The sequence below is a fragment of the Lissotriton helveticus genome, chromosome 12, assembly GCF_964261635.1.
Source record: "Lissotriton helveticus chromosome 12, aLisHel1.1, whole genome shotgun sequence".
Lineage (NCBI taxonomy): Eukaryota > Metazoa > Chordata > Amphibia > Caudata > Salamandridae > Lissotriton > Lissotriton helveticus.
Genome location: NC_136073.1, coordinates 419,259,671 through 419,284,576, shown reverse-complemented (window position 1 = coordinate 419,284,576; position 24,906 = coordinate 419,259,671).

Below are 24,906 nucleotides of genomic sequence, written 5' to 3'. Positions count from 1 at the left end.
GTTGTAAAATTTCCGGGAAAGTACATTAGCCTGGAACATTATAACATATATTTAAGAAAAAATAATGTTCGGAAGTAATGAAAAGCGTAATTTTTAGGTCATATGAGCAAGCCTTTCATCATTACAATAAGAAAAGTAAAATGAACCAATGAAAAGTTTTATTAACAAGTCACATGACTTGTTATGCTTACGTTACGCGCTGCGCGCCCCGGATGACTTCCGGATGCGCTAACGCGGCGCGTCATATGACGCATTACGCGACAACGCAGGTCCAGAATATAGTCAAAATGTCTCCACCAACCAGCGGTCGGAACACAACCCCTTTCAGCAGGCTAAATAGTTCTGTTAAATGAGAACAGAAGGGATAGGCAACAAGAACCATCAGTGAAAGAGGGGAGGGCTAGTTCTTCTCTACCGGGTTACATTGGGGCGCTACCGGAACTGATCGAATTGGTAGTCTACAGTGTTTCTGGATGTTTCAGACTGAAGCTGGGGTTAGCATGAGAGCAGCATCATTTCGTAGCTCCGTCGTGGCCATTCCGCAACCAATCATGGCAGCCGCTCTTTATCGTTATTTTGGGCGGGGTGGGTGGCGGAGCCGAGCTGTTTTGCAGCCATCATTGTGTGGAGTTCAGTTCATCTCACTAGTTTTGTATTTGTCATGAGGTGTTGTTCCTAATGTTTCTATTTTAGCGAGGTCAAAAAGAGATCCCATTAGTGGCCTACTGATTTTGCTCGATTCCTTTTCTTTTTTTTTACACGATTTTTCGTTATCTGCAAAGACTAAACAGAGTATTGCGACTCTGTGTTTGTTTGTAAATAGAGAATGAACCAAAGAGAACTAATTCTAAAACAGTAAATACTTGGATAACAATCAATCAAATGGAGAGAGAAGCAGGCACGACGGATTACAACGGGGGCAAAGGCCTGCGTTAACTACCTTTCACTATCTGCAAAGAGAGAGTACTCCTAATAGAAATGAGGGGGGGGGGGCACCATTCAAAGCAGATCAGTGTGCATAAACACGAAAATGTTTTCACTTACCACGTACTTGACATTCGACAGCTTATGATATTTGCTATTAAAAAACCATTGAAATTCACTGAAAAAACCATAGGTTATAGACCATATATAGTTAGGAATTAGCATTTACAAAACCTTGAAAATTCACTGAAAAAACCATAGGTAATAGACCATATATAGTTAGGAATTAGCATTTAAAAAACCTTATTTTACTCACACAAAACCATTGAAATTCCATATATAGTTAGTTGCACTAACTATATATCGCGCACCTGCAATCCACTGCTGATCATGTCACATATTACATCATTCATGACATGGTCAGTGACATCACTGATGACATCACTGATGACATCTCAAATGACATCACTGATGACATCACTGATGACAACATCCAGTGACTGTATGTTTCTGTAAAGTTAAAATATATCTTACATATTGAAGAATGAGTGGATGTATAAGTGTCTGGATGAAGGATTTAGTAGGTGCGTGACTGACTGTATGAGTGAGTGATTAAATGTGTCTCACTGAATGCATGGGTTAGTGACTAAACTGTCTTAATTTGTGCATCATTATGTCTGTTGTTCTGTAAACTGCTGCATGTGTTGATTATTAGCTATACGAGAGGCTATATGTGTTATTAATTGCTTGCCCAAGTATTTCTATGGGAGATTGAGTTTGTGTGGGGGTGGCTGGAAGGTGTGTGACTCTATGCATAGATGTGTGAACAGTTTATTCACTAGGTGTATGAGTTCAAGAGTGCATGTGGAAACAGCTACATGGGCAGTTGACTGTGTGCATGAGTGTATTGATGAGTGAATGGATATCTCAATGCTACATGTCATAGTAAGTACATATGTAAAACACAGTACATGTGAGAGTTGGCATATATAAATAACTGTGCATGAGAGCCACCGAATGAGTGAGTGGTTGTATCGATCATTGTGAACTTGTATCAGGGATTGTATAAGAGAGTAAATATGTGTTAGTATATGTTTCAATAAGTAAGGTGTGTTTAACTGTATAGTTGAAGAAATGGAGATGAGATTGTTTCTTTGCATGACTGACTGGGTGTGTGAGTAACTCCATGGATGAGTGGAAGTGTGTGAGTGTCTGTATACACTGAGTGGATCTAAGGTTATATTAGAGTCTGAAGAGGTTTATCGTATTAGCACAAGAATGATGTCAAATGAGATGTCATCAGTGATGTCATCAGTGATGTCATTTGAGATGTCATCAGTGATGTCATCAGTGATGTCACTGACCATGTCATGAATGATGTAATATGTGACATGATCAGCAGTGGATTGCAGGTGCGCGATATATAGTTAGTGCAACTAACTATATATGGAATTTCAATGGTTTTGTGTGAGTAAAATAAGGTTTTTTAAATGCTAATTCCTAACTATATATGGTCTATAACCTATGGTTTTTTCAGTGAATTTTCAAGGTTTTGTAAATGCTAATTCCTAACTATATATGGTCTATAACCTATGGTTTTTTCAGTGAATATATATATATATACAAAATAAATATTTCACATTTATTATTTTAAATAATAACATGTTTTCTTCCTTAGAGATAGGAAGTCAAACTGATCACATTCTCCTGTCTGATAATTTAGCCCTCCTGTTGAAAATGTTTCAGGTGCAGCTATCACCATTGAGTGACCACTACCCTCTTATGGTTAGTCTTGACATTGCTTTACCATCTTCTCCTTTCATCAGGGCTCATCAACCTTTAGCATATGCTTCAAACAAGGGGTATCGGAAAAAAGGTCCAACATCAATCCTTGTTAGAAACGGGGGTCTCTGGTTGGCAGAGGTAGGTACGTTTGTCCAAGTAGGGACCCTTCTTCCTAGTCAGGGTGAGGAGGAAACACTTCTAGAATAACCCATGCTCACCCCCTTGGTAGCTTGACATTAGAAAACAGGTGTATCTCAGAGGCAGTGTGCAAAGTATTTGTGCATGCATACAGTAACACAGTGAAAACACTACAAATGGACACCATACCAGTTTCGAAAAATAAGTAACACTTTATCTAAACCACACAAGACCAACAGCGAAAAAATTCCAACATACAATAACTGAAAAAATAGCTAATGTGCAAAATAACCTTTTAATTGCAGGAATAACATGAAAACACAGTTCCTCCCGACTCGGAGCTCCTTTGGGGGCTACCGCAATACTGAACACAACAGAGTCTAACAAATCCAGCCAACTGCGTTGGTACAGTTTAGCTAAAGTGTCGACAGCCTCGAAGATAGTACCTTTCTTGTTGCGGCCAACACGATGGTATGAGCTGGTCAGGGGCAACCATCGCGGTTGCGATGTGAGATGGAAGCTTTGCAAAATTCAGTGTCCTCACGGCTCAGTGCAGGCAGTGGGTTATTGAAGGAGTCGGTGAGACTAAGGCTTGCGTTGCAGGGTGAGACGGTGCTTGATGTAGTATGGCGACATAGACAGACTCAGTGGCAGAGACAGTTGCCCTTTTCTTCTGCGTTGACTGAAACCAGCACCTCCAGAGACAGTGCCCAGAAGGACAGTGAGGTCTTTGCTGTTCCTGAGACCTCTTGAACAGGGGGTAAGCTCCACTTGAATCTCTTGAAGATACTTTCTCAAGCAGGATGCAGAAACAGTTCCTCTCCTTGACAGAAACAGCCACTGCAGGCCAACCCCAGACAGTACACAGCAAAGGGGCCGTACTCCTCCTCCATGGCAGAGGTTCCTAAAGGTGAACTTAAACTCTGAGCCCCTCTTTTCATACAGTAAAATCCTTTGTTCTCTGTGGCAGAGACGCTCTTTGGCCAGCCAAAATCAGTTCTGTCCTCTCTGGTGCAGCTTCCTGGCATGAGGTGGAGACAGCATTGTGGAAGGCAGGCCAGGCCCATGCAGGTGAAAGGACATCTCCGTCCCTTACTCTAAATGCAGCCCAGGTCTATTGAGCCCATCCTGACTCATCCAGAGTCTCTAGATCCACTGCACATCCCCAGTCCCTGTCACTCCAAAGCCGGACAGTCAATGCACATCCTAGCAGAGGCACACTGGATGGCTTAGCAAGAAAATACCTACTTTCTAAAAGAGGTATTTTCAAATCACCCTCACTACAAGATACATTTTAACATTCTGAGTTCAGGCATACTAAACTTTATTTTCCTACCTTGTTCCCCGGAGTAGTTATGTTTATAAGATTTTATAAGCAAACTCCTCATTCTATCCTATGGGAACAAGTAGCCTTGCAATAGTGAAAAACGAAGTTGGCAGTATTTGACTATCGGGGCATGCCATTCAAACCAGGGCATGTCCTACCTTTCACATACACTGCACCCTGCTCACAGCTGTACCTTGGGCCTACCTTATGTGATAGTTTTGCCAATATCTGCAAATCGGTCGCATCAGTATTAACTTCAAATAAGCCTAGGACAGTTAATTATGTGCAATGTTGGTTTGATCATGATTGCTCAAACGCCTACAAAATGTTTTTAAAAACTCTCCATCAAGGTACCTCAGGACCAAGTAGTGGTTAGAACGGTGACAGTGCTTTAAAAACAAGCAATTCAAAAAAGGAAAGTAGAAATTAGAACTAGAGCATGGGAGGACCTTGAAAGTGCTGCCCTCCAAAATGAAAATGGGGCATTTTCGAAGAGTAGATCAACTCTTTTTTCTGGAAAGTCACCCACGGGTATTGAATGTCACATTATGGAACAGGCATGGGTTAAACATTTCACAGATATTTTTAACCAAACTAATAGAGTCAACAGGCTTTTACCTCTAAACCACTTTTAAACTTTATTAAGACCATTACAGTAGAGGAAGTCCACACAGCAATTGTATGTTCCGCCACAGGGAAAGTGCCAGGACCAGATGGGGTCTCAGATATGTTTATTATTTATTTATTTTTATTTTTGAAGCTTATAAAGCGCACGGCTACCCCCAACGGGAGTGTCCCAGCGCTGCGGACTAAGGAGCAATACGGATATCTTGTAGGCTAGAGGTTGGAGAAAAGCCAGGTCTTCAAGCTGCACCTGAACAAGGATTCAGTTTTAGTTAGCCGCAGACTTAACGGTAGGTTATTCCAGAGTTTGGCGGTGACCCCAGCAAATGCTCTGCCCCCCGTTCTGGAACGTCAAAAACAGGGGCGAGCAGGAGGCAGAGATGATTGGATCTGAGAGCTCGGGAAGAGTGCATAGGCTTAAGTCTACATCTGAGGTACGCCGGCCCCATGCTATTCAAAGCTCTGAAGGCCAGGACCAGGGCTTTAAACTGAATGCGAAAGGGCACTCGCAACCAGTGGAGTTTCAACAGATGGGGAGTTATTGAGTGGCGGTAGGGGATGTTGCATATCAGCCTGGCAGCGACATTCTGTACAATCTGCAACCGATTGTCAGGTAAGCTGGAGCTCCCACATAGAGGCTGTTGAAATAGTCCAAGTGAGAGGTGATGAGGGCATGGATGACCATTCTATGTGAATCCATAGGGAGGAATGGGAGAAATTTGCTAATCATGCGAAGTTTGCAAAAGCATGCAGAAGTCACCTTGTTGATTTGAGCCTTACATGACAGTTCATTGTCAACTTGGAAACCCAGATTACGTGCAGATCTTACAGGTGACGGGGCGGATTGAGCTCTGACAGCCACCCCAGAGGAGGCGGGAGTGGGGCACTTTGAAGAAAAGCACCTCGGTTTTGTCAGTATTAAGCTTGAGGATGTTGAGGGTCATCCAAGATACAATGTCGGAGAGGCAGCGTCTAAAATTAGCCAGGCTGCTGTCAGAGTGATCTCTAAATGAAAACACAAGCTGAGTGTCATCAGCATAAGAGATCAGTCTGACCCCTCAGGCTTCAACTACCTCAGCCAGAGGTGAGAGGTAGACGTTAAAAAAGAGAGGGCTTAATGCAGACTCCTGAGGAACTCCGTAACTGAGAGGTTTTTATTCCCTTGAAACAAAGGACCGACAACAGACCTGCTGAGATCTGCCACTCAGAAACGATCTTATCCAGGCCTGGGGGATATCCTGTATCGCAAGACTGTACAGTCTGTCGAGCAGAATGATAGAGACGGTATTGAATGCCACGGACAGGTCGAGGAGCACCAGCATGGCCTCCTCGCCTCTATCCACGGATTCCCGGATGTTCTCAGTTACCTTCAACAGTGTGGTCTCCGTACTGTAACCGGATCTAAATCCGGATTGAGAGTTGTGGAGAAGTTCTCTGGACTCTAAATAGTCAGCCAGTTGTTCTTGCACAACTTTTTCCAGAACTTTGGCTGGTTTAGGGAGGAGCGATATAGGCCGATAGTTGCTGAATATGGAAGGGTCGGCCTCAGCTTTTTTTAAAAAGGGGAACAACATGGCCTGCTTCCATGTTGTGGGGAACTGACCTGAGGATAAGAAGGAGGAGTTCCAGAATGAAATTAATGGGGTCACAATGACAGAGGCAAGAGTGCTAAGCACCTGGGCGGGAACCGGGTCTAATGGGGACCCAGATTTGCACAGCTGCATTTTCAATAGGGCAGTTTCCATGGAGATTTCTTTAAAGCGACAAACGCCTTCTCTTGGGGGACCCTAATGTCCTGGACAGAGCTAACATAGGTCTGCTTAAAGGAGGAGGAGATATTATTGATTTTGTCATGAAAGAAATTAGAGAGGCCATCACAAAGATCTTGACTGGGATTGATCGAGCAGGCGAGGGCCGACGGTTTAGCAAAGTCCTTCACAATTCTAAATAGGGTTTTAGAAGAATTATCAGCAGCATTAATTTTACTGATAAAGTATTCTCTCATGGTAGCGCGCTTGAGTTTATGATTTTTTTTCATTGCAGCTCTATGGATAACTTTAGCGAGAGGATCATAGGTAAGTCACCAGCAGCGCTCGAGCTTTTAACAACTACTACTTTCTTCAGGGAGGGCCTGGGAGAACCAAGGAGCTGAGGGTTTAGATCTGGCCGAGGAACGAGGCTGCACTGGGGCAATGACGTCAATGGCAGAGGATATGTAGGTATTAAAATTGGAGACATCGGTGTTCAGATCGCCTGAGGTCTGCCAGCTCACGTTAACCAGTATAGGTTCAAGGGCATCACAGGTGACCTTATACCATTTCCTGCCCAGGTCCCTGGCTTTCGTTGAGGTAGCTGGTGGCAGGGAGATGGCCAGATTAAATGGAATCAGGTAGTGGTCAGACCAGGTGAGGGGTAATGGGGCGAGGTGGACAGGCCACCAAAATTCGTAAATAGGAGGTCAAGAGTGTGACCTACTCGATGAGTGGGGCCCTGTACCCGCTGAGGGAAGTTCAAGCCCCCCAGAGAATCCAGCAAGGATCTAGCCTTGGAGCATGCAGCATCATCTACATGCAAATTGAAGTCTCCAAGTATGGTGAAGTGCGGATGCCTCAGAGAGAGTTTAGGAATGGTAGCAACAAGCTCAGTAAGGAAGGATGGAGAGGCGCCAGGGGGATTATATACTAAAACCCCCGCTAAAATAAGGTGCATTGCATCTGAGATGCTAAAATACATACCTTCGATGGAGCCAATGTTCATAAGTTTCCTAGTAGTAATCTTCCAGTGAGAGCACAAGATTACAGCGATCCCTCCTCCCACTTTTGTGCCTGAATGACTAATCCCAACAAAGCGGTAATCCGGGGGAATAGCCAGACTGAGGTCCGGGTTGGATGAGTCTTTAACCCACGTCTCTGTCAAAAACATTATGTCCCAGGAGTAGGAGGACAGGGAGAGTCAGATATCTTCCGCATGACGAGGGAGAGATCTACAATTGAGGAGACAGGCCAGAATAGCAACCGGGGGCTGATAGATGAGTCATCCCTGCCCCACACAGAGAGCCGCTCAGTGGGAGGGCTAAGGGAAAATAAACAGTTATCGCAGCTGAAGTGGTTAGTTAGTTGCCGACAACGGATGCAGTAAGAGTGGCAGCTGCCTATCCCTTTTCTAAGAGCCAAAAGTTGAGACCTAGACCAGGGGAGATTAGGTAGTGGGGGACCACCGGCAGCGTGGCTGGGGCTGGTCATGGAACAGGCGCGGACGGGCGCACACGGACATGCCCTTGACGCCCCTTCGGCGCGGCCGCTGCGCGTAGGAAATGGCATCCACTTATGTGGCTAGAGCGCTAACCCCTGACTCCACCCTCCCAAGCCGGAAGTGGTGATTGGCCGCCCTGACTACCCTCCACATCAATCGGGCAAGCCCGTGGTGGACCGGGGTAGGGGCTGAAGGCGTGGAGGTGCGGGGAGCTCAGCAACGTGCAGGTAGGAGATAGCCCGAAAAAGTAGATTTTTAAAACAGAACAATCAGGGCAAAGTTTAAAAGACCTGTAGCAGCTAGCGCGAGGAATCAATGCTGCGAGTGTCCACTGCGAGCAGAAAATCGCATCCACTTATGTGGCTAGAGCGCTAACCCCTGACTCCACCCTCCTAAGCCGGAAGTGGTGATTGGCTGCCCTAACTACCCTCCACATCAATCGGGCAAGCCTGTGGTGGACCAGGGTAGGGGCTGAAGGCGTGGAGGTGCGGAGGAGCTCAGCAAGGTGCAGGTAGGAGATAGCACGAAAAAGTTGATGTTTAAAACAGAACAATCAGGGCAAAGTTTAAAAGACCTGTAGCAGCTAGCGCGAGGAATCAATGCTGCGCGTGTTTTTCACACATACTCTTGACTTCGGGCCCCCCTGGTAAGACATGTTTTTCAAGCGACTGTTATGAAGGGACCTCTAGAGAGGGAATCTATAGTTCCCAGATTGTATGCCGGGTGAACACTGGAGGGAGCCCTTGAGCTGTGATCTGTGTCAGAACGCAGATTCAGGGCGCCGTCTCCGTCAAGCGAGAAGGACGCAGAGCTTACCACTCGCATCTACCTTCCCGCCAAGGGTTCCAGGGGAGCACCAAGGAGCACCAAGGACCGAAAGACCAAAGGATATACCGGAGTGCGACAGGCTGAGCTTGTGAGCCTGCGAGCCGTTTCTTTGCCGTCTCTGGTCTGCTGAAAATGGTGTGTCTGCTGACCTCCCGACTGAGGCGGACGGCTCGACTGCACCCGGCAGCGGGTGAGGTGGCGCGGAGGTGCTGTGGTGCGGCGTGTAGGCGTGTAGGAGTGCAGGTATGAGTGCAGGTATGAGTGGTGCGAGCGCTGCCTGAGCGCTGAGATAACAGCACCCCTCTGCCTCGGCCTCTGCCTACACCACTGCCTGCACTGCCGCAAGTTAAGAAAAGGAGCGAAGGAGCAAGGAGCAAAGGAGCAAGGAGCAAAGGACCAAGGAGCAAGGAGTAAGGAGCTAGGGCCAAGCTAGGGCCAAGACCCGAGGCTCAAGGGGCTGCAAACTTCGACTGGTACCTGATAGGTGTGAGAGCTTACCTAAGCTGTGAAAACGCTGTGGAACTATCAACGCCAAGCAACTCACTGCCCCTTGTATGCTGTTCATGCTGTTCTGTCGTAGGCAGTTGTGAGCGCTGCTACAACAACACCGCTATTACCGCCATCAAGCCAAATCAAACCTGCTGCTGAGGGCAGAGGGTGTTCGGCCACGCTAAGGAGCTGTTCCACCGGGCTGGTGCCAGGATCAGACTGAGGACCACGCAGACCACGCTACACAACCACACCATTCTTGAATAGGTAGGGGGTGAAGCGTTTGTGGTCCGTGGGCTCATATATGGTTTCTTGTTCTGGGTTACTGGGTTGGTAGGATAAGGCGGAAAATGATCACACCCATATGTTATGAGAGCTCATGTTTTGACTGGGACTTTAGTCAACATACCCCTAAGGTTCAGGGGATCCGTCTATAACCTAGTTCGCCTTCACTGCAGCACTTCACTGATGGCAGCTGCTCCTTTGCCCTGTTTAACCTGATTGAGTGGAACTTTCACGTGGCAGGGTACCAGAGCAATTAGAGTGAGCAGACAGGCTTGGGAGTGCACGTTGTGTGTGCGGAGACATAGGCTTGAGACACGATTGTGCAAGAGGGGGACACAGGAGTGTCTCTAACGAATAAAGAAGCAGATACAACGAACAAAACTAAAACTACAACAATAGCTCAGTCAACGACATGAGATCAGGAAAAGTAAGGACTGTGGGAACAACAACTAAACGCGCTAAGAGATTGCAACAGTCTACCGCATCAAAAAAAGTAAAAACTAACACACCTGGCCAGACCCAGTCACTTATATCCCTGATTGCGCGGATGTTTGAGAAAGCAGGAAAAATCCCAGACAAATTTAAATTTTTTAAGGACCCTGTAGGAGGTATGATGACAATGAGAACAGAAACAAATAACGACAAACTAAAAACCCCTATGAAACCTTTTAATACTATCATTGATACCCTAAACCTGTTGCAAAACAATAAACAAAGGGAAAAAAGGGAGCAAATAGAACAAAACTGGAAAAAGTACGAATCTGCTGACTTAGTCATACAAAATGGAGACCAACATCAATACCTAACTCAGCAGGAACTCCCAAAGGAGAAGCAATATTCCAACTTATAAACGAGGAATGATACTAACGCCTTTGATACGTCTAATTTGGAAGTTATAACCTCAAACACGTTGAGGTCACAATCCATGGATACCAACCAACATGAGACCCAATCCATGAAAACCATTCAACATGAGATCCAAGATAGGACTGGGCAACCATTACAAAGGATCCCTTTGGAAGTGAAAGTTGAGATAAAGAATTGTTTGGGTATAACCACTAAGGAAACTGAAACAGACTCCTACTACCATCGGGAGTTCCTGGAGAGTGCTAAGAACAACAATACCCACAAGGAATTAACAAAAGAAACTAGGTTCTTAGGGGAAAACTTAGAAGGACCTCAGGAAAATAATAACCTATCCTCTAATATGACTGACAATATCATAAATAATGACAACACTATTGAAGAACCGTTACACATCAGGGGATACGATCAAACTAAGCGTGAAACTGCCCAAACGAAAGAACTAGGAGGCAAACAACACGAAGCAGTGAAACCCTGGGATATTTTCTATCAAACATCGACCCTTAAATTAGAAGCCCTCCAGTACCAATCAAACAAAATGGATATTCATATTGACCTGCTAAAAATGATGGCAAACAACGTGGCAGGAATCGACAACAAACTTGCCCAATTAAATGATTTGATAATCAGAGCACAAAGAGAAAACGAAAAAACATCCTCTGATTGCATCTACGTTCCTATCATAGACAAGCTATCAGTTCTACCAGCAGTATTAACAAGTATAATAGAAGACACAAAAAGAAATATTGAACTCAGTAAGGATAAACCTAAAACGAACATGGATAGTACGAGGTCAATGGAAAAAACTGCTACTGGGGTTGACGTGGATAACCTACAATCTGAAGATCCACAACAGTTAACAAAACCACCTGGTGACATAGTCACTCTTCCATTCCCCCAGGTAAAGGTTCTACCGGAAAAGGAAACTATGTGTGAAACTCTGTGTAACACCTCCAAAAAAGATCAAAACCATAGTGACACTGAGTCAGACGGTTTCTCTAGGATGTCAAAACGTCAAAAGAAAAAACTCCGCAAAGCAAGATAAAATGAGAAACCGAAGCTGAATATCATAAGCAACACAGCTGAGGATTTGACACTATCTACCTCAGGAAATAAAAAGAAAGATAAAAAGAACTTCTTCCCTATTTTTGAAAAACAACCAACAAATGGCCCAAACCCAACATCATCTGACAGGATAAAGGAACCTCAAATGATGGTACGGGAAGACAACAGAGCATGGGAAGTACAAGTAACAAACAGTATATCAGACAACCTGCAAACATAACCTATTCGAGATAAAACCCAAAATAAAGAAGAAATAGAGCCCAGTATTTACAACTCTAACAAAATGAATGGAATCACACTTTTTAAACAGACTGAAACAAGGATTGTTTCCCACAACAAGGTCGGCACGGAGGAAGATACAAAAAAAGAAAGGGTCCTCATAGCCCAGAGGGTAGAAATCAGTCCTGAAACATCACCTGAAAGGGACAATCTGCAGATTAAAAGTAGGGATGGGAATAAAATAATCAGCTACACAATGAAACAAATCGTGAAAAAGGAGTCCGCTATTCGACATAGTCCAAAAATTAGCGAGAAACTTATATTTACACCGGAATTCCACTCTAGAGGTAGACATGACAAACTTAACCGAGGGAATCTACTTCGACTTTTTAAATCCATACCCTCACTGGACAACATTACAAGTGAAGACATTATCTCTGTACAGTTTATGGAGGACGAACACAACACCATGACTCCAACCTTAATTTCATTAATATCGTTACCCATAGCTCAACAGATAATGAACGAACAAATGACATTCAAATTATGGGGCATAATATTAACTAAACAAATGCCAGAGGTTTACCCTACCCCTTTTATAGAAGTTGATACATCACCAAAACATAAATCGGTAGGGACAAAGATTGTATCAGTCTTAAAAAACGCACTAGGCAGATCACCGGTAAAAAATCTATGTTCCATCTCTCAAAACGTGGCAGAAAGAAAACTAGAAATAAAGGATAAATGTATCAGCATGGCACTCCATAATTATCAGCCACAATGATATGGTACTCCAACACAAATAGGAGATAACACTGAAGTCAAAGAAAGATTAAGATTATGCTCGTGGAACATTAATGGCTTGAGGGGGAAAATTCATAATGCACAAATAGACTGTATAGTCGGAAATCAAGACATAGTACCCTTGCAGGAAACATGGGAACTTAATCCGTTTATGCTACATGGCTACGCCGGCTATTACAAAAACGCAATTGGGGGCAGGCAATATTCATATCTAATGCGTTGCATATTGGCCATGAGCAAGTGGAGATAGATGACTCACACATTCTGATGGTTAAACTGAGTTACAAAATAAACACTCAAAATCCTAGAACACTATATCTGATTACGGTCTATATACTGCCCACCAATATATGTAGGGAGACAACATGTGGAACCTTGAACAACGTTCTAATCGACAAAATGCTGAAGGATCCGAAAGCAGATTTTTTTGTTAACTGGGGATTTTCATCTTAATCTAATGTCATCTCATCTAAGAGATAAGACCACGCTACTCCAAAACCACCAATGGCTAATACCTGAGCAGGATATAGGGATTGATAATAACAGCAACTCTAATAAAACCGGACGGAAATTCGTAAAGGACATGGAAGCTATGTGTCTTCGAATACTTAATGGGCGAATAAAAACGGATGTCCCACCAAGAAACAGTTATTTCGGCCACAATGCAACCTCGAGGATCGATTACACTATGACATCACTATATATGTTCCATAACATCATCTCATACCAACTAAATAAAGTAATTGAAAGTGACCATGCCCAGCAGTAAATACTAATGGACACTGGAATATCTATGAATAAAATCTATCAGACGGTCCAAGGGCATATTGGTACTATTAACTATAAAAAATTGATCTGGAACGCAGGTAATAAAGAGGAAATGAACGATCAAGTGGAAAAGATCTTGGTAAAATGCCTGAATGACACTGCATCAAAAACAGTTTTTGAGCAATGGGAAAATCTGATTGGGATGTTGACTAAAATAGAAGGTCAAATTAAAACAAATAGGTTTAAAAATAGGAATGAACCCAAGAAGGGAAATGAAGCTTTTTTAAACCTACCGCATACAATGAGGTCGCTGAAAAAAGAACGTAATAGGACTATCAGACTAACTAAGAAACTGGGGGTTAACGTAGAAATGATTGGAAAGTTAAAGTTATTAAATCTGAATTTGAAAAAACTGATATGGGGTGAGAAAAACAAAGCGAAACAAGAAATCTGGGTAAAAAATTCCACGCAAGTAACAAGAAGACCTCAAGAGACTTCTGGTATATTATCAATGGTCTTGCTCGACCCAACAAGCAAGCAGTCTCATCACCCATAACGGAGCAGGAATGGTACAATTTCTTGAGGAAACATTTGAATCAAGACTCTCTACATACAACCTCTTTCGAAATCCAACAAGGGCGTAAAACACATAAAGTGAATCACATTACTTATCATGATTGTGACATGGATTCACAATTAGATATAGGAAAAGAAGAGATAATTAAACTCATAAAACAGCTGAAGAACGGTGCCCCTGGACCAAACGGGATACCGTTTGCGCTCTTCAAAGAAAACCCAGAACTGTGGGCAATATACCTTGAAAAATTGTATTTAGAAGTGGCTCGGACAGGAACGGTACCCAAGTCATGGCGCGGATCCTTAATAACTCCAATTTTTAAAAAAGGATGTTGGGCACTCCCAGAAAACTATAGACTGATCACATTGAAGACACTGACGCCAAGCTATTTACCAGAATTATTTTGATGAAACTAACTGCCTGGGTGACGGAAGCAAAAATAATGCCTTTAAACCAAACAGGTTTTATACAAGGATTAGGAACTACCACTAACATAATGGTTCTCGCCCTACTTATGAACAAGTCGCTTAGATCAAAACAACCCTTGTATCTTTGTTTTATAGATTTTAAATCCGCATTTGACTGTGTTAACCGTAAATTACTCTGGAAAAAAATAGAAAAAATGGATATTCCTGTCCCCCTACTTAAGTTAATTTGCCTCCTATACTCAGAGACATGGGTGAGTGTGAGGATGGGGGACGGTCACACACTAACCAGGGAGATCCCAGCTAATGAAGGTCTTAAGCAAGGCTGTGTTTTAGCCCCCCTTCTTTTTAACTTGTTCCTTGCGGACCTACCAGGAATATTGGATGAGGAAAATGCGCATCCCCCGAAATTAGCTGACAAGCGGCTCACAAGCTTGATGTACGCGGATGACGTCATACTTATGAGCCACACAAAAGTGGGCTTACAGCGTTTAATGAGAAGGACCTATATCTATTCTAAAGAGAACGGTATGGTTATAAACTAGACCAAAAGCAAGACTATGGTAGTTGCCAAAAACGCTAAATTGAAACACAAAAGCCAATGGTTCATGGACAACATAGAGCATGAACAAGTCGAGGTCTATAAATACCTGGGCGTACTATTTGATTCAACGGGCAATTACCAGTCACATAAGAGCGACGCTCAAAGAAAAGCGAACGCACTAACAGCTTCATTTAGAATTGTGCAGAAGACGCTTCCCACCCTGACGTATGGCCCTCTCCTGAGCATTGTCGGTGCAAAATTCCTACCCACTATTGCTTATGGCAGTGAAGCTTTAATGGGAAAAGACACTGATATTTTGAACAAAATCATATCCAGAATATATCGAGTGTTATTTCAACTCCCAGTGAACGCTTCCCCGGCGCAAGTAAGGCTGGAGTTTGGTCTAACCAATCAACAGTTCGCAAGGCAAGGCCATTTTATAAAAGTCTGGAATCAAATAAAAAGTGACCAGAAAAACGAGATATCGATGCTCTTATGGAGAGAAATAAATAAGGATACTAATTCTTCTGCAGCCCTATATCTTAGAGATGCAATTAAAGAGTTTGGGGTCATGTCTATATGGGAAACGAGTACAACCAAGGCATCATTCAAGAAAATCATTAATAAAACCGCAGCACACCTCCATCATAAAGGATAAGGCTACCCTTACCAAGAGGAAACACGCTTGGATAGTGCTAAACGGATACAAGAAGAAGGAGATACAACAATATCTGATAACCCAGTGGACGGAAAAAAACAAGCAGGTGCTCCTTAAAGCAAGATTTGGATCCATGCCAGGGCTATGTCATCTTCCCCCATGGGAATTTCAAGAAACCCAAACGCTATGCAGACTATGCAACAGGGGTGAGGAAGACATCCAACACATTCTGTGTATTTGCCCGGTACTCCTTCAAGAGAGAAAAACATTGCTGAAAGTTCATCTCAAGTCACGTGGCATACGGTCATGCAGGCAGGCCGTGATTAAATGTATGATCCCAAATGATATCATTTTAAACTCCTCTTTTGTAAAGTTCCTACTGTTAGTTAAAAGGAAACTTGGAGACGTAATTATTGCAAATACTTAATGGATTGTAAGGTCATTAATGACATTTTATATGATTTTAAACTGGAATTTAACTTGTAAATTATTTTAGTGTGGAATGTTGTAAGATTTTAAATAATCATCACCATAAACTACCTTTGTAGTTCCCATATTAAAAATGGACAAAGAGATTCCCCCTCCAACTATAAGCTGATCTCACTGCTGGTTGCCTTCGCTAAAATATTTTGCATGGTTATAGATCCTTCTTTACTAAAGTACAATATGAGTTTCGCCCAGGTTTGGGAACAATGGAGCAAGCCTTGAACCTTACATTGATCAAGGGCAAAAGAGGAGCCTTTCACATGGGGATAAAGGACCTCTCTTGTGCCTTCGACTTAGTAGACAGGGATATCCTATGTGATATCTCAGTTGGGCAGGGATTAAACCTGTATTATTGAACATTCTAAAATGTTTACATCAAGATTTCGATATTCCCAACAAGTAGAGTTTACTCCCCCATTCAGGTTAAACGAGGTGTCATTTTAGCCCCTTTTCTTTTTTTAGCTTATATATATGCCTTAAAAACCTTTTTAACAACATGCACCTGTGAAGTACCTAAAATAGGCTCTTGTTTAGCTCCTGTTTTGTTGTATGCCGATGATGCGGTATTAATTAAACAAACCGTAAATTTCCTGCAATCAAGTTTAAATGGTGTTATCCAACTCATGCAAGAGCTAAAGCTCATGGTGAATCATATGAAATCCTATGTAATTACTAAGCCTGGGCGTAGTTCGCGTAGTTTTGCTATGCGGATCTTCGTGAAGTTCTGCAAGTGGGAAAAAACTCTGCTGCACTATACGAAGCAGGCTTTTCTTGCACTCTGCGAGCTCCACAGAGTGCGGAGTACAGAAAACTCTGAAAACTCAGCAAACGGAGCGGAGTTCAATGCCCAGGCCTAGTAATTACTTGTGGCCCAAAGAATACCTGCACAAACAACATTTTAATTGGTGGAACGGAAATTTTAAAGACAAAGGATATTAATTATATAGGCCTTATGTTTAGCGAGAATTTGCAATTTGACAGATTAATTACCCAGAGGAAACAATGAATAGAGGCTTTTTGTGCAGCAATTTCTTGTTTTGCCAGAAATATAGGACACAAGCCTGTTGCAGAAATTGTCTTGCTGTACAAAAGTAAAACTCTCAGCGTGGGAACATATGGAGCTGGAGTGTGAGGGTTTACTGCAAATAAGGCCCAACAGAGAGTAGAAAACCCATTTCTGAATTGTATTACTCATTAACCTCTTGCTTGTTGAAAGCAGAACAGAGTTGCTTTCACAGAGAGGGAGCTGCATGTACAGAAGCTCCCGCTCTGTGAAAGCAACACTGGCTCCCACAGGAGGCACAGAGCTGGCAGGGACCAAGGGGCCATCAGGCTCCCCCCACGGTCCCCAACAAAAGTTACTTGCTGCCATGAGTGGGACCAGGGCACCTAGAATAGAGGCTGGTCCCCTCCTTTAGTTAAAAAAAAATTGGAAGGGCCCCAGAGGGTGGGATCCTGGGGGTCAAAATCAGGCCTGGAGCGGTGCTGCATGGTCCCCCTCCCCAAGTTTTAAAAACAAAAATAAAAAGGCCAGGCTTGGGTAAGTATAACTGCTGAATTTCTTTGGTTTTGTAAAATCTGACCCTGACTACAACGTAACGTAGCTGTGTCTAAAAGTCCCATGGAAATAAACATGGGGACAATGTCTTATTCAACCCCCTTTTACTCAGCTCCCCCTGGATGGATCATCCTGAAATTTTCAAGACAGCAACTGTAGTGAGTGTCAAAGTAGTTTGAAAATTTTTCAATAGGATTCATCAAAAGAAGCCAAAGCTATTGCAGATGAAAACATTTTCTTCCTATGGGAGCTGCATCCTAACTAGAACTACCTTCTAGTATAAATATAGTATAAATATGTGTTTGTGGGTGGGCGTGTGTGTGTGTGTGTGTGTGTGTGTGTATATATGTATTAATAAATAAATATATATACATATATATTTATATTTATATAAATCAATTTGCTAAACCAGCTCCTTCTCCCACTGCAATATATCCTGGTCCAGAAAGCAAGTGGAGGTAATCTAAATCCTGTTTTAAAAAATCTTTTTTAGCATACATCAGATAAATTGCATGGTGCAGTACTATAAGACCACAGCCTAAGCGATTTAGCTGAAGCTTTCATGAGGGCCATACAGTACATTACCGGAGTGTACTTTTAAAGGTAAAGACCCCTTCTACCACCGCCTACGTTATAGATACATTTGGAGTACAAAACAAAGACAATTTGTTATCTAAACATTTAGTCAACTGCCAATTTTGATATTGTTATTCTTTTGACAAATGTCCATGGCAAATTATTTTACATATATTTTTACTCTTTGGGTTATCAAGATGTGTTTGTGTCATTTAGTCAAATAAAGTACTCAGACCTTTTCATGAAGAAGAATGTTCTCTTTTTCTTGAGAATTTTTTCTTCCTACTTTCTAAGACATTCTTCTGAAGTACCAATTAACCTCTTGACACCCAATCATTTAGATTTCTTTTAAAGTGCATTGATATATAACAAATATTTTCTTATATATGTACATTAAGGAGTCCATACCATAAGTTGACTTCAGCAATCCCAAACAAATATTCAATACCACCATGTCCCTCTGTAAGTTGCACTACTATTCAGTTCTTCAATATTCTTTTCAGTAGTTTCCACACAACCCTTCTCAAAAAGATGTTGTTCCAATTTCTTTATATATCGCACCTTTTACAATCCATTTTTTCCAAGTGTAACATTTTTGTCACATCCGAGTCAACAATTTTCAAAATATCTCTATCAATCTAGACTGCACCTTTTTGTTCTTTCAGCCTGCAATCTTAGCTAGCGTACTTCAGAGATTACATACATTTTATGAGACCTCTCCCCAGCATACTGTGCAAATACATGTAAACATTCCTAATGGAATATTAACATCCCTCATTATGCACAAATGTGCAGTCAGTTGTCTCAGCAGCATTTAAGATCGTAAGGTGCAAACATACATAAACATTCATCATAAAGTGCATCTTCTATCCAATACATTTCAAATTGGCAATGTACTATCTAATCTTAGTCATTCTACATTACGAAAGTCGATAATTTCAACAATTCATTACCCCTTTGAACTTAAAATTGCAAGAAATACGTAACTTACTAAAAGTCCATAGTGTATTTGAACTAAATGTCTCACATCTAAAAAATTAAAGAGGAATCCCTTACAAAATATTAGTTAGAGAGGTTTCAAAAGAAGTTTTTTACCCCCCTTCCCCTAGTTTAAAAAATAAAAATAAAAAATCAGGTCTTAGGTAAGTATAACTGCTGAATTTCTATGGTTTTGTATGTGTAAAATCTGGACCTTACTATAACGTAACAGACCTGTAGCTGTGTCTAAAGTTCCTATGAAAATTAACATGGGGAAAAGGCATTATTTGACCCCCCTTTTTCTCGCCCCCCCCCCATGACGGATAATCCTGATATTTTCAAGGCAGCAACTGAAGTGAGCTTCGAACTAGTTTTATCTATCTATCTATCTATCTATCTATCTATCTATCTATCTATCTATCTATCTATCTATCTATCTATCTATCTATCTATCTATCTATCTATCTATCTATCTATCTATCTATCTTTTGCCTAATACACCTTACAGGTTCTATCAGCATATGTTTTATATACAAAAACTAAAGTTTTTGATCTACAAAAATTGCTGGTAATTGATATTTACCATTGTAAAACTGGTTGTTTTGCTTTAGGGTTTTTATAATTGTATGTTTATTCTAATTACTTTTTCTTGCAAATATTAATTCTTTCTTTTTTAGTTTTCCGTTGTTATAGTTTCAATCTAAGTTAGTTAAACTATCCCAAGCAAACCACAGTTATTTATATCTATAACACTACCCTGGTTCTTAGGATAATAGATGTTCACCTATAAGGTTGATTTTACTGCTATTTCACAGCACAATATATTGTGTTGCTGAACTCAGCTTCACCAATAGTTATTTAATAAACTTTGTGCATGAACAAAACCAAGCTATATAGTGTTTAATTGGCTGCACACTTCTAACACTTTTGTTTAAATGTAGGTGGGGTGTATTTTGGGTTTTAGTTGTCAATATTTTATGCAATTAACCCATTTTTCTTCCTTGTTTTCCTCTGCTTTCATTCTTTCTTTTTCTTTCGTTCTCTGCTTTCTTTCTTTTTTGCTTTTGTTCCTTCCTTCTTGTTTACCTCCTTACCTTCTTTCTTTTCTTCTTTTGTCCTTGATTGTTGCCTTATTTTATATCTTCCTTGTTTTGCCATCTTTCCTTAATCTTTTTTTGTTTCTTTGTTGTTGTCTTATTTCATCTTTCTTTCCTTTTTTCCTTCTTTCTTTCATTTTTTTCCTTATTGTTCTTTCCTTCTTTCTTTCTTTCTTTCTTTCTTTTTTGCCTTCTTTCAATTTTCTGTCTTTATTTTTTTCTTTTGTCCTTCTTTCCTTCTTCCTTCCCTTCTTCAATCCTTCTTTTTTTTAATACCTCCATCTTACTTTTTTCTTCCATACTTCCTTCCTTTCTTCCCTTTTTTGTTCCATTTTATGCCTTCTATTCTTCCTTTTTGCCTTCCTTCTTTTCTTGCCTTCCATTCTTTCTTCCTTTTTCGCCTTCTTTTTTTGCCTTCCTTCCATCCATTTTTGCTCTTCTTTGTTCCCATTTTGCCTGCCTTTCTTCTTTCCTTCTTTGCTTCCTTCCTTCCTTCTGTTCTTTTTTCTTCCTTTCTTTCTCGTCTTTTTTATTTCATGCCTCCTTTCTCAAAGACAAGAGGCTGGCAGCCAATAACATACCTTCTGGCTTTTTAAGCTTTGTGTTAGCCAAGTTAGCCAAGTATGCGTAACACCCACTTCAGCATGCATCAGGGGGCAATGCTGCCCTTTCAAAGGAAGCACATCCATGCACAAAGTAGTTCCCTCCAGTTCCAGGCCTTACTATTGTAACGTGTACTTTTTGGACAACAATTTTTTTTTCCTTTAGCTAATTTTTATTTTAGAATTGATGAGGGCCCAGCACCTTCCAGAACAATAAAGCTTTAAAAAAAACATGACAAAACAAGGATTACCAAAATCTGGTGGCCAAAGCGAGACCTATTGGATTTAACAATGCTCTTTAGGATTGTTTTTAGGTTGAAGAAATTACATAAACCATTCAATTTACAAGTTGAATGCCACATGTTATGTGTTTCAAATGCACTGGAACAGTTTATACAAATCTACATTTTTAACACAACTACTTTTCATGCTGATTTCCTAAAATAAACACTCCCTGGCAACATCTGGATGCAGGCTTCAGTTGCACAATTGATATGCAATTCTATCAGTATTTCAAAATATCAAAAAGTTAACTGTGTGCCTTCGTTTCAGTTTCAGGCCTTGTGTTAAGATGTTAATGGCACGTATTATTTAACTGTAGGGAATGTTACTCGTAGTAATCAACTCTGGAACTTTGTCCAATTTTTATAAATACGCATTTTAGGGACATTGTCGCCCAAGCCACTGTTTTTTTAAAAGCACGGGGAAATCAGAGATCCAAATTGAAATACATCAAGAAGTTCCTTTTTTAGCAGTTAGTCCAAATTTGCATAAAACTGCAAAGATTTTACTCAAGTGCGTCCTTGAAGTTTATTATTGAACTTCTCTTTGTGTTATGAAATGACCATGTAGATAAGTCTATTGGGACATTTAACATTTCACTCACTTGCTCCCTCCAAATTGCAGAAAATATTCTCTTAAGTCAGTATAGGACATTTAACAAAAAAGGTGCTGAAAATCATTCTACACTTAATAGTCATTTCTTTTGGTATGGCCATTTAATTACCCATCTGCTAGGTGTCTAGTACTACCCTGGAGGAAAGCATCCGGGAGTCATGCACACCAAGTCCTATGCACCCATTTGTGGAGGGGCACCAGGGACAGTCTCAGTCCTCTCTCTCTCTTCTCAATCTCATGTGGGCCAGTACCCATGGAGGAAAGATGCTTAATAATCGGAGCAGAAATAAAGAAAAGGGTTCTAAAGTCTGGCAGCCTATAGGTCCAGTCAGATCGTGTTAGAATGAGCTGTACAATCACCAGTCACAAAAAAAGGTAAAAACCAGAAAGAACATTATCCGCTTTCTCTCCTCCAATTACGGGTGAAACATGCCTTTTGTCTCTCAGATGCCGCCCTGAAAATTAATGCTTGCAAGCCTGCTGGTTAGTTGACAAATGAAAATGCCATATATCTAGTCTCCACCTGGGCTATAAAAAATAACCAACATTTTGGAGCCCTCAAGGACCGTAGGGGCATATTTACTGACGTTTCATGCAAAGTTGCTGTACTGCATTGTGTGAATGGTAGACTGTATACATGTGCCATATCTACTAAGGTATGCTGCATTACTGCTGTCTCCTACTACTGACTCACTGTGTGCTGGCCAGAATCGGACCATTACTTAGTGCAAAAATGTTTTTCCATATGTACAGAGCACAAATTGCAATTCTGTAAAATTTTACAGAATGACAGTCTGTGCTTACTGATTCAGTATTTGGAAGGGGCGTGTTTACGGCGTCCTATCCTAATATCGATTTGCAGTGCTATGTATGAATGTTTCGCAACCGAATTATAGATGCAAAAACATTTTTTTTTTTACAGATACCTCAAGGGTGGTGGTAACTATACACAAAGGACCACTTACCCTTTGCGAATGTTGAAACAAAAATTGTTTAAGTGCAGGCATTGGTCTAAGGGGCCACTGCCTACTCTTAAAAAACGAAAGGTAAATATTTCATTGTAATTTTTGGAATGCATCCTGTTTTCCTTTAAGGAAATCTGTCTGCATATAAAATTCTTTAAACATTTGCTTTATTAAAAAGCAATCACAGATATGGTGGTCTGTTGACTCCAGCAGCCCACCCCTATGATGGCTGCAATTCCTATTGGGTCGCAAAATGCAACCTACCTCATTATTAGTCATGAAGTAGGTCAGTTGCAACCCCATTAAGAATCACTATTACTAACTTGGAAATGTTTGTACATTTGGAATTGCGATTTCCTTTTATCTTTTTTCGCTACATTATTTTAACAGGTAGTGTTCCCAAAAGTTGGAAAGGAGCAACAATAAAAAAAAGCTGTATACAACTGTATACAATAGATGATCATACCCATCCCCAAATTACCATTAATTGGTTTAATTGACAGAGGAGTCCACGTATATTCCATCATAATACTGAAGGATCCTAAAAAACTGGATTGAAAACTGAAATCATATCGCAATGAAGCAGGATGATTTCACTTCACTCTATGATTGATCAATGTTGCGTTGCGGTTTGTGGTCTTTAGTCCAGAGGTTGAAACAGAAGAGGCAAAATGCATTCTGCTATTTTGTTACTTTCAGGTAGTGGTTGATTTAGTAAATGGGGAATAATTATGGATACAATTGTTGGAAATGTTTTGAGGGTCCCAACTCAGATAATTGGGTTAGATTGCAAATAGATGGAACCTTGCAGAAACAAGGCCCAAAACAATTGGTGAAGACAGTGCTGTGTCTTTACATTACATCTAGTGGACCTACCCTCATATGTGCCAAAAACAAGGGGCCAATTACGAGTGTGGCGATCTTTGACTGCCAGACTCACGGTGGCGGTTCTGTGGCCGCCCTATTCCGAAGTGGCCATTGGGACCATCCACCACTGTGTCCGCTGGAAGTGGGGCAGCCGGCAGAGGTATCTAATATGCAAAGGGGGACCGTCACGGTCGACCAAGCATATTTCGAGTTTCTCATGGTGGTGAGCCTGGAATAAAAAGGCTGACAGTGGCCGACTGCTGCCATGGGGATGCATTCAGGAGGGCACAACATGTCCCCCTGTTTGCATGCTCCCCAAGTTCCAACACGATATAGACTTCACAGTGCATACCGTTCTGGAATTTCTTTTGCGTTCCCATTGCGGTGCCCGTTTTCATGACACTGCGGTAGAAGTGGCAAAAGAAAAGCCCACCAGATATCAGATGTACTTTATTTTTGGCAGGCCAACAATGCACAGCTTTGGCGATGCTGTGCTGGCAGAAAGCCGGTGCAGCACTGCCAAAGTCGTAATCAGGCCCTAGGTAATTATATCCAAAGATGAGCGGAAAACAAATCCTGTGACTTCTTTAAGCAGACAGTTTAGTCGATATGGACTGTACGTAGATTGTTCTGTCTAACCAGTAAATATGGAAACTAATGAAGTTATTCCTCTTGGCTTAAAGGCAAAAAGGCATGTGTGGTCTATCTGGGATATAAAATTTAAGGAAGCAGCCGCCTAAAGCATTTAAGAATAATCCTGCTGAAATTTTTAAATAGGATACTCAATAAGACGTGTTGGAAGTGCATGTTTATTTATCCATTGTTGGCCTCAAAAAACAGTTAAAAATAATTTGAGGCCTGATATTTTTAATTTCCTTTTGCAAAAAGAAGTTTTAAGTTGTGCATTATCTTTTTGCTAGTGGAAAAGCATTCCTAATAAGGACCTATGAAATAATAGGTCAGTTCACAAAATTCCAATCGTAGTGGGTTGCGATTCAACCTGTCTCATCAATACTCAGGAAATAGGTTGTGAATAAGGGCTTTCTACTTTTAGATGCCATTAAAGGGATGGTGGTCTATTGGTGACCACTATGTCAGGGCTTGTATTTTAATAAAGTAACTTTTATTTTTTTTAATGCTGCTGTTGTCCCTTAAGGAAGCTGTCCTGAATTTAAAAAGAAAAGTTCCAAAGGCACCCCTTTCATTTTGTTAATGTATTAACACCCCAACTTTTGTGACTGGATTATGGTTGCAAAATATTTATACATTCTTTAACAAATTGCTATTTGGAAGAGCTGCTATAA